General features: G+C 40.2%; 1 long non-coding RNA gene across 1 annotated transcript; it reads right to left on the reverse strand.

Moving 5' to 3' along the window:
* Positions 1 to 10,453: 10,453 nt before the first annotated feature.
* LOC149981239 (uncharacterized) lies at positions 10,454 to 11,403 on the reverse strand. Its single transcript, XR_016483481.1, has 2 exons — positions 11,345 to 11,403; positions 10,454 to 10,625 (listed from the first exon to the last, which is right to left on the reverse strand). It is a non-coding gene; the product is annotated as an uncharacterized LOC149981239 (long non-coding RNA).
* Between the last annotated feature and the right edge of the window lie 423 nt (positions 11,404 to 11,826).

Below are 11,826 nucleotides of genomic sequence, written 5' to 3' on the forward strand. Positions count from 1 at the left end.
CTGAAATTCAATGATTAGATTATTTGTAACGATTGTCGTCGGGAGAAGGAGAAGAGGACCAAGGTGCAGCGAGGTAAGTGTTCATAATACTTTTAATAAATACGAATACTTGAAAAAAAACAACAACACGACAAACGAACAGTTCTGCAAGGTGCAATACACACAAAACAGAAAACAACTACCCACAACCCATAGTGAGAAAACAGGCTGCCTAAGTATGGTTCTCAATCAGAGACAACGATAGACAGCTGGCCTCTGATTGGGAACCATACCAGATCAAACACATAGAAATATAAACACAAGAACAAAACATAGAATGCCCACCCCAACTCACACCCTGACCAACCTAAAATAGAGACATACAAAAGGAACTAAGGTCAGGACGTGACATTATTGATACAATAATTACATGGAAGAGACTATGCAAATTTCTGCCATTTCCCTTCCTGCCTATGTTGCAACTTCTCTTGCTCGGTAAAGCCTCTGTGGCTGAGAGTCCACTAATACAAAACAAAAAACAGGACATGTTAGGAACATCACTAGAGTCAAGCAGCATCAAGTAGATGAAGAACAATTCCAAGTGTACTAACATTGCCTCTGGCGTATCTTTTTCCCATGGTGGAGAGGTGCATCCGTCAGGAGGTCAATACAATGGGACGGCGTCATTTCTTTGGTGAGCTTCCCAAAGCGCCTCAGATACAACCACAACCTCTCCATCTGCTCCCCATCTGCCAGTCCAGCACTTTCGAAATACCTAGTCTTGAATTTCATCTAGAAATATAAAATCATGTCATACAAAGGGTTTATTTGGTTAAACCTTATAAAATATGAATAAATACCTACTGACAATAAGAATGATCATGTTCAAGTACCTGACATGGCAAGTCATGTCCATAAGCATGGAAAACTGGCACAACAAATGTGGTCCTATGTTTCAATTCAGGAGAGTTTCTCTAAAAAGACTAAATGTTAATATTAAAAACAATTTTAGGCGAAAACTGCTATTCAAATGTTAAAGTCAATGAGATCTTGAATAAAAAAGGTTAATTACTTGCATGTGTGGCTGCATCTTGCGTGCAATGTCATACATGAAGACGAGATTGATGTTCTTGCCTCTCATACCCTCCTTCATCTCTCTCAGTAAGCACACTGCATTTGACAAACTACAGAAGAGATACATGATTATTTGCAAACTAAATTAATCAAACACTGAACATTTTTTACAAAGAAAATGGAGAAGAAAAAAAATCCTTATTACTGCATCCCACCTTTCACCCTTTTTCATGTTCAGGAAGTGAATCGGGTCCTCGTTCTCACAGGAACGCCCCAACACGCCTGTCTCGTCCAATTCCGTTATTTTGGGTTTGGACCTGATGGCGTTGCCCGCTTGAAATCCATGGCAACCTTAAACATTATTTTTTTTAATATCAAGTACAGTACAGGCATAACGTACTGAGCTGTTGCCTGAAGCAGATCACAAACAGTGGTGCCAGATTCAGAGCCTAAATGGATGTTGCATGACACAACCAATAATATTACATTAAACATACACAATACCAACATACCGTCCCCAACCTTAAGACCACTGAGCCAAACAGACGAAGTGGAGGGACCACTGCAACATTTAAATATGAATTAGTGGCAAGGTTTGGTATCATGAATTCAAATAATTCTAGATTTAGTTCACATTCCCTTCCAGTTGTGCATAAGGTAATAATGGAAGGTATCCTTAAAATGCAGTGCACATTACATTCAGGTATTATCCTTCGGTGATATGGGCATACAAACCAATCCATCCACATCAGCTTGGTTTGCAAAGTACTTGTGAACTTTTTCCTCATGTTTTGATGGCTCATGACTTGATCCAGACAACTTTCCTAGGCAAACCAAAAAGCCCATTCGCTGCTACCACCACTGTTCCATTGTCCTGTAAAGAGATGTCAAATATACTTGGATACAACTTCATAGTTTTTGGACCCCAGGAAGAGTAGCTTCTGCTTTGTAACAGATGATGGGGATCCCCCCAAAAAAAACAAATCAAATGAAAGACTAGAAGTCTGTTTGTCTGTAAATCTGTTTGGCAAAAATGGAACAGAGATGTTTCAAATAGATACTTTGTGTTTATAAAAGAGGGAGACATCACCATTGATATTTTATGCGTTGATGTGTTTTTTGGGGTGATAAAAAATGAAATAGGCCAAAGCAATTACAACAAACCTTGGGACAGAGTGGGCACTGGGTTCCATCGGCAGTTTCTGGGGCCAGACGGCACAACATATCAAGTATGTCAGAACTCCTCATAGGCCTCATTTGTCAGGGCGGTATACAAGTCTCTTCCCTGAAATGAATGAACAAGAGTCGCTTACAGGCACTCTGATTCATTACTGCATTCCATCAGAGTAGGACATCAACACTCTGATTCATTACTGCATTCCATCAGAGTAGGACATCAACACTCTGATTCATTACTGCATTCCATCAGAGTAGAACATCAACACTCTGATTCATTACTGCATTCCATCAGAGTAGGACATCAACACTCTGATTCATTACTGCATTCCATCAGAGTAGGACATCAACACTCTGATTCATTACTGCATTCCATCAGAGTAGGACATCAACACTCTGATTCATTACTGCATTCCATCAGAGTAGGACATCAACACTCTGATTCATTACTGCATTCCATCAGAGTAGGACATCAACACTCTGATTCATTACTGCATTCCACCAGAGTAGGACATCAACACTCTGATTCATTACTGCATTCCATCAGAGTAGGACATCAACACTCTGATTCATTACTGCATTCCATCAGAGTAGGACATCAACACTCTGATTCATTACTGCATTCCATCAGAGTAGGACATCAACACTCTGATACATTACTGCATTCCATCAGAGTAGGACATCAACACTCTGATTCATTACTGCATTCCATCAGAGTAGGACATCAACACTCTGATTCAATACTGCATTCCATCAGAGTAGGACATCAACACTCTGATTCATTACTGCATTCCATCAGAGTAGGACATCAACACTCTGATTCATTACTGCATTCCATCAGAGTAGGACATCAACACATACAGCAAATGCATTTTCACATACAAGTAGAACATGGTTTCTACAACAGATCTGTTTATCAAAACAGGAATTTGGTTAAAAACTTTTGCAGACAAAGTAGAAATAGTATAGAATCAGATTATAATAGTGATTACTCACTGTCCTATGATTAAAATTGAATGACAGGCCAATGGCCCTCAGTGACACCACTCTCAAGCTGCATGCTGGTTATCCTCTTGAGTAGTGAGCAGACCGCTGCAGTCTGAGGCTGGTGGGGTGTTCGAGACCAATGACACTGCTTCTGGCTCATGTACCTGACCAATGGCACTGCTTCCGGCTCACACTGGCAGAGCTCTACTCTCACATCATGCACTCGGCCTGAAAGAAGAAAAATAATTAGTCATGAAAAGTTCTATTAAAAAAAATGGAGCAAAAACTACACATTTTCCAATGCAAATATAAATTGTTTTCTTTGACATATCTGTGATGCGTAACTGGACAATCCACAGTCAGGAATCCAGTTTCACCATCAATCGGGGTCAACAACGTAGAAAACTTTGCATTTCGCATAGTAAACAAAGCCAACAAGTTGAAAAAGTTGAGGTTTGGTGAAAAATGTATGGGAAATAACGTTACCACTGGGTGCATTATAATTAGCCTTGTCCCAGCCATGACAACCCATAGGGCAGAAGGCTATCTCCTGTTTCAGTAGTGTGAGGTAACTTGATATACAAGTAAACCCCTTGGACAGGATATACCCCTTGGACAGGGTGCTAGTCTATCTCAATGCCTTACCCTGAATCCATCCGCTTAGTGCGGAGTGCCAAGCAGAGATGCATTAGGTCACGCTTTTTAGAGTCTTTGGTATGACTGAACTGGGGATCAAACCCAACAGTCCAATCTCAGGGCCGACACTAACCCCAAGGCCACTGAGTTGATGGGTGCATTCTGCTTTAAATAAACAACATCCACTGCATATTGTCTGCTGCTGTAACTGACAACTGAGGTTTTAGGTTTTCTCCTTCAATGATTTGAGGGCAATTGCTTACCGAAACTGTCATGTTCACTTTTAATTTTTGCAAAACCATGTATTTTGAGTCGTAAAGGGGTGGCCAGCCAAATCATTCATTTTAAAAGTCTCCCATGACTATATCCAGTAATAGGTTCTTATTGTTCCAGTTATGATCTCGTAACACAGTTACGCTACTACAGTTAAGGCATAAGTCATAATCAAGGGGTATACACTGAGTAAACCAAACATTAGGAACACCTTCCAAATATTGAGTTGTGTTTTCCCCCCTTTTGCCCTCAGAACAACCTTAATACATCGGGGCATGGACTCTACAAGGTGTTGAAAGCGTTCCACAGGGATGCTGGCCCATGTTGACTCCAATGCTTCCCACACTTGTGTCAAGTTGACTGGATGTCCCTTGGGTGGTGGACCATTTTTGATACACACAGGAAACTGTTGAGTGTAAAAACCCATCAGCATTGCAGTTCGTGACACGAACTGGTGCACCTGGAACCTACTACCCTATCCCGTTCATTTTTTGTCTTGCCCATTCACCCTCTGAATGGCACACACACAAACCATGTCTCAATGGTATCAAGGCTCTAAAATCTTTCTTTAACCAGTCTCCTCCCCTTCACCTACACTGGTTGAAGTGGATTTAACAAGTGACATCAATAAGGGATCATAGCCTTCACCTGGATTCACCTGGTCAGTCTGTGTCATGGAAAGTGCAGGTGTTCGTAATGTTTTGTACACTCAGTGTATTTCATTTGAAAATGCAAACTAAATTGCCTTGAACTTGTCGCGTAATAAAAAGGTTATATAGATGTAACGGATGTGAAACGGCTAGCTTAGTTAGCGGTGGTGCGCGCTTAATAGCGTTTCAATCGGTGACGTCACTTGCTCTGAGACCTTGAAGTAGTAGTTCCCCTTGCTCTGCAAGGGCCGCGGCTTTTGTGGAGCGATGGGTAACGATGCTTCGAGGGGTGACTGTTGTTGATGTGTGCAGAGGGTCCCTGGTTCGCGCCCGGGTATGGGCGAGGGGACGGTCTAAAGTTATACTGTTACATAGAGATGAAGTTGACAGATTTTTGTTTACTGTAAGATATTACTAACAAATGCATTTATTACTTCTCAACGTCATCAAATACCCTCAGAGGTCTACTGTGGTTGAGTGAGCACTTATGGCCACCTCTCTGCCTCCAGTGCCATTCAAAAGCAAACGGAAGGGTCCTTTTGAATTGACCATCCTTAAGAGGAAGAGTATTGGTTAAGAGCTTGGGCTTGGTTTCAATGATTTAGCCATGGCTAAAAAGCATGACCTGGTGAAAATAAGTAAGTTGTGGGTGGAAATATGTATCAGATAGAGCGAGAGAAACCGAGAGTGTCTGGGACCTCTGTGAAGGCCTCAGACACTGACCATTTCACTTAACCGATGTTTGAGAAATGAGTTTCCTTGTCAATTGGGCACATGATGAAACATTGTCATTGATAATTACCTGCAGTCAGGGCTAAATATTGTCTCAGCCCCACAGTCAGTGCACCGCCATATTATCTCTGGCTCGATCCCACACACGGAGCAGATGGATTTTTACTGGGGGGTCCGTGGAGTTGCTCCCTTATTTCTCTCCATGTAGTCACTGTTTCCCATTTTCTCCTCTGAGCATTGGTAGACTGGGTATTACTTGTAGATGGACGATGGTCCTCCCTTTGGTCCTCCCTTTAGGACTGAGGACGTTCCGAGCTGGAGGTGCAGCACTGAGGGACAATGTGCCTCTTTTTCTTTTTGCCTCTCAATGGAATTTCCTTTCCCAGGACAAAGATGTTTGTTTTCCCAAATTTGGGCATTTTGGCACAATTCTGAAACAGAGACCGTTCTGAAGAATCAGATAAAATACATATAGTTGATCACAAACTCAAGGAAGGCAAAGAAGCCAGGAAATTCCTGTCCACTTTCCAAAGGTATTCACCATATGTTTCACAAATCATTTTACAAGGATTATGCAATATTTGGGGCAGGGTTCATCAAATAGATTCAGCCGCGGGCCAAATTTGTCTTGAGCAGATGGTCAGGGGGCCCGAACATAAGACAAATATTTGTAGATTGCAAATTCACTTCAATATGCCTAAACAAATATAATATTTGACTAAAACCTAATCATTTCAAACCTTGATTACGTTTGGGGACATTGCGTAGGGTTCCGTCTTTCGGATGGGATGTTAAAATGGGTGTCCTGACTCTCTGTGGTCATTCTAAATCCCATGGCGCTTATTGTAAGAGTAGGGGTGTTCACCCCAGTGTCATGGCTAAATTCCCAAACTGGCCACATTCAATCATGGCCACCTAATCGTCCCATCATTCCCAATTGACATATATCACTCCTCACCTCTCCACCTGATAGCTGATGTGTGGTGAGCGTTCTGGCACATAAATGGTCAGTACTACACATTGATGGTGGATGAGGTGAGTTTCCCCCTACTACGTATGTAAAGCGCTTTGAGTACCTCAGTTGGTAGAAAAGAGCTATATCATCAGATTTAAAAAATTTAAATCACTTGGGAGCTGATTTCCTGGTGTCTTTTATGTCCAACAATTTTAGATTTTTTAAAATAATAATTATTTTTTAAATAGAAAATGATAATGCCAACAATTTTTTTATAGATACATATCTGTTTTTTATACATACAGTACCAGTCAAAAGATTTGGACACACCTACTCATTCAAGGGTTTTTCTTATTTTTATTCTTTATTTGAACTATTTTCCACATTGTACAATAATAGTGAAGACATCAAAACTATGAAATAACAGATATTGAATCATGTAGTAACCAAAAACGTGTTAAAGAAATCAAAACCATTTGCCTTGATGACAGCTTTGCACACTATTGGCATTCTCTCAACCAGCTTCATGAGATAGTCACCTGGAATGCATTTCAATTAACAGGTGTGCCCTGTTAAAAGTTAATTTGTGGAATTTCCTTCCTTCTTAATGAGTTTGAGCCAATCAGTTGTGATGTGAAAAGGTAGGGGTGGTATACAGAAGATAACCCTATTTGGTAAAATACCAAGTCCATATTATGGCAAGAATAGCTAAAATAAGCAAAGATAAATGACAGTCCTTTATTACTTTAAGACATGAAGGTCAGTCAATAATTTCCATAACTTTGAAAGTTTCTTCAAGCGCTTCAAGTCGCAAAAACCATCAAGCGCTATGATGAAACTGGCTCCCATGAGGCCCACCATAAGAAAGGAAGACCCAGAGTTACTTCTGCTGCAGAGGATGAGTTCATTAGAGTTACCAGCCTCAGAAATTACAGCCCAAATAAATGCTTCACAGAGTTCAAGTAACAGACACATCTCAACATCAACTGTTCAGAGGAGACTGCGTGAATCAGGCCTTTGTCGTCGAATTGCTGCAAAAAAAACACTACTAAAAGACACCAATAATAAGACGAGACTTGCTTGGTCCAAGAAACATGAGCAATGGACATTAGACCGGTGGAAATCTGTCCTTTGGTCTGATGAGTCCAAGATGAGATTTTTGGTTCCAACCACCCTGTCTTTGTGAGACGCAGAGTAGGTGAACGGATGATCTCTGCATGTGTGGTGCTTTGCTGGTGACACTCAGTGATTTATTTAGAATTCAAGGCACACTTAACCATATGCTAGCTATGCTACCTAGTGTTGCATTGTGGGTTTTGTATTCGACTTGAGCTGCAACAGATTTCCACACCAATTTTCACATGTTGCTACCAACCTTACTATAATGACAAAATTAACCATTTGTTCACAAAAAAAGAATGTTCTGAAATATGAGTGTTATTTAACACTGAAAATTATAGGAATTAGTGGTTTGGGGTGGATTTTTCCTTTCATTGTTGACATCGACCAGAAACAAATAGTTTGGCCTGCATCATGCAAAAGGACACCGCAATCATGATTATTGGGAGTAGGGTGGAGTTCTCTATCTCCACAGCATCCTGCATATGGCTCTCCGTTCATATTCCACTGATAAATTGCAATACGTTTCATCACCAAAGGGTGGCTGAACAAAAATCTCAAACGCAACATGCAACAATTTCAAAGATTTTCCTGAGTTACAGTTCATATAAGCAAATCAGTTCATTTAAATAAATTATTTAGGCCCTAATCTACGGATTTTTACAAGACTGGAAGATACAGATATGCATCTGTTGGTCACTGATACTTTAAAAACAAGATTAGGGCGTGGATCAGTAAACCAGTCGGTATCTGGTGTGATCACCTAATACACTAAGTTGACTGTGCCTTTAAACAGCTTGAAGAAATCCAGAAAATTATGTCATGGCTTTAGAAGCTTCTGATAGGCTAATTGACATAATTTGAGTCAATTGGAGGTGTACCTGTGGATGTATTTCAAGGCATACCTTCAAACTCAGTGCCTCTTTGCTTGACATCATGGGAAAATCAAAAGAAATCAGCCAAAAAAATGTAGACCTCCACAAGTCTGGTTCATCCTTGGGAGCAATTTCCAAACCCCTGAAGGTACCGCGTTCATCTGTACAAACAATAGTACGCAAGTATAAACACCATGGGACCGAGCAGCAGTCATACCGCTCAGGAAGGAGACGCGTTCTGTCTCCTAGAGATGAACGTACTTTGGTGCGAAAAGTGCAAATCAATCCCAGAACAACAGCAAAGGACCTTGTGAAGATGCTGGAGGAAACAGGTACAAAAGTATCTATCAGTGAAACGAGTCCTATATCGACATAACCTGAAAGGCTGCTCAGCAAGGAAGAAGCCACTGCTCCAAAACCACCATAGAAATGCCAGATTACGGTTTGCAACTGCACATCCAGGGACAAAGATCGTACTTTTTGGAGAAATGTCCTCTGGTCTGATGAAACAAAAATAGAACGGTTTGACAATTATGACCATTGTTATGTTTGGAGGAAAAATGGGGAGGCTTGCAAGCCGAAGAACACCATCCCAACCGTGAAGCACGGGGGTGGCAGCATCATGTTGTGGGGGTGCTTTGCTGCAGGAGGGACTGGTGCACTTCACAAAATAGATGGCATCATGAGGGAGGAAAATTATGTGGATATACTAAAGCAACATCTCAAGACATCAGTCAGGAAGTTAAAGCTTGGTCGCAAATTGGTCTTCCAAATGGACAATGACCCCAAGCATACTTCCAAAGTTGTGGCAAAATGGCTTAAGGACAACAAAGTCAAGGTATTGGAGTGGCCATCACAAAGCCCTGACCTCAACCTATAGAAAATGTGTGGGCAGAACTGACAAGTGTGTGCAAGCAAGGAGGCCTACAACCCTGACTCAGTTACAACAGCACTGTCAGGAGGAATGGGCCAAGATTCACCCAACTTATTGTGGGAAGCTTTTGGGAGGCTACTAAAAACATTTGATCCAAGTTAAACAATTTAAAGGCAATGCTACCAAATACTAATTGAGTGTATGTAAAATTCTGACCCACTGGGAATGTGATGAAAGAAAGAAAAGCTGAAAGAAATCATTCTCTCTATTATTATTCTGACATTTCACATTCTTAAAATAAAGTGTTGATCCTAACTGACCTAAGACATGGACTTTTTACTTGGATTAAATGTCAGGATGTCACGTTCTGACCTTTATTTCCTTTGTTTTGTATTTATTTAGTATGGTCAGGGCGTGAGTTGGGTGGGCAGTCTGTTTGTTTTTCTATGATTTGGGTATTTCTATGTTTCGGCCTAGTATGGTTCTCAATCAGAGGCAGGTGTCATTAGTTGTCTCTGATTGAGAATCATACTTAGGTAGCCTGGGTTTCACTGTGTGTTTGTGGGTGATTGTTCCTGTCTCTGTGTTTGCACCAGATAGGATTGTTTAGGTTTTAGCACATTTATTGTTTTGTTAGTTATTTCATGTCTAGTTCCTTTATTAAAGAACATGAATAACCACCACGCTGCATTTTGGTCCGCTTCTCCTTCACCACAGGAAAACCCTTACACAGGAATTGTGAAAAACTTAGTTTAAATGTATTTGGCTAAGGTGTATGTAAACATCTGACTTCAACTGTATAATCAAAGACAGAAAAGGTTAATGATAATACTAAGAAATTGTTTAGATAAGTAAAAAATTACTTTGAACACACGTGTAAAGTTGTTTTGTCTGACATTTTTCCATTTATACTATTGTTTTGCTGTTTGTAACATTAGAAAAATGGAGGTTGAGTCATCAAAAGTGAATGATCATATCCTTAAAATGTTTACTAATGAATGTAGCAAAAGTTAGGTAGATACAAAAACCATATTCAATTCAATTGGGCAAATCTAATGCCAGAACACCAATATGCCATACAGTAACACCAGTGACACAATGTGAAATCAATGACAAACAAATGTTATCAATTTATTAGTAATATTTTTAATTTCTGCTGGATCATGCCTTCTGCTAGGTGAGTTGCAGAAGGTGATGGGGGGGCTCCTCTGCCACATAGAGGACGCTTGTGTGACCCCCGAAGTGAACTGACTGGATCTCTGAAGCATACTTGCAAGTGAAGTTCTCACGGAAGTCTATATGGATCAGGCAATCAGTCAATCATTTTGTCATTTGGGTGAACTATCCCTTTAAGTAACTCTGTAGATACAGAGTACATGTGTCTTCCTACAGACAGATTGTCTTAATTCTGACCTTGCAGTACTGGGTTCACTGTCTGGAGTGGATGGGGAGGTGAACACTGTCGTTCCTGCTCCCAATCTCTCTGTTTAGCTTATCTGACCCGCCATTTCCTTCGCTCCTGTCTTTTTGTCCCTTTCTGTGAGATCCTTCGCTCTCTTTTTTAACTCTCTAAATCTTTTAAGTAGGTCTGGTGTTTTTGTGGTGTGGGTCAGCATCCCTGCGCTGTCTGTAAAGTATTTGCTTTTCAGCAGCACCTAATTTCGCCATATCTAACAAAAGGAAAGCCATATTATGTGATTATAATATTGAAAGTAATAAAATGCAAATAAGGCATTATCGTCATGTCACCGATGTTACCAGCTAGAACTGAAACACCGGTGACAAATCTGCAGACAAGATGGCATATCTAAGATGGCGGCCACTCTATCTCAAACCACACTTCTCAAGTTTTAAATAAATCACTTAATCATGCAATTTTATCAATCATTTTAATCCAATTTCCTTTCCCCTTACTATAAACTGTATAACACCAGTGACACATCTTAAGTCCTTGCATGAAATTACCAAGTTAATCATCAAATTGTTAACATATGAGGAGAGAGTGCACACTCACCATGTGCTTTCAAAACAGTCCCATCACCAATGAACCTTCAATGACCCAGGAAGAATTTGGCAAGGATGTTGCATTTTTTCAAGTGGTGGTTTTTATATATTTTAACACCAGTGACATGAAATTGAGGGACAGCTATGACTTGTAAATGATTTGTAATATTTATTTGATATTTTATTTGTTTAAGTTGTCCACTAAATAACTGTAATACTTTCATTTGTATTATGACATTTAAAGAGGGAGAAAAATATATTTTTAAACTAGAAATATGTCACTAAACCATGACTCCTGACCAGAGGGACAAGCCAATTTCATGGTACTGATCGTGCTCTACAATATATAGAAACAATAGTTTGCAATATAACTGTCTTACATATGTTTTTATTAACAATAAAAGGTCAATAAAACAAAGTGTTTTTCCTGATGAATAAGGCAGGTGTCACGACTCCGACCGAAGGTGGCTCCCCTTCCCGTTCGGGTGGCGC

Source organism: Oncorhynchus mykiss, chromosome 9 (assembly GCF_057628025.1).
Source record: "Oncorhynchus mykiss isolate SJ-2025 chromosome 9, ASM5762802v1, whole genome shotgun sequence".
NCBI classification, from domain to species: domain Eukaryota; kingdom Metazoa; phylum Chordata; class Actinopteri; order Salmoniformes; family Salmonidae; genus Oncorhynchus; species Oncorhynchus mykiss.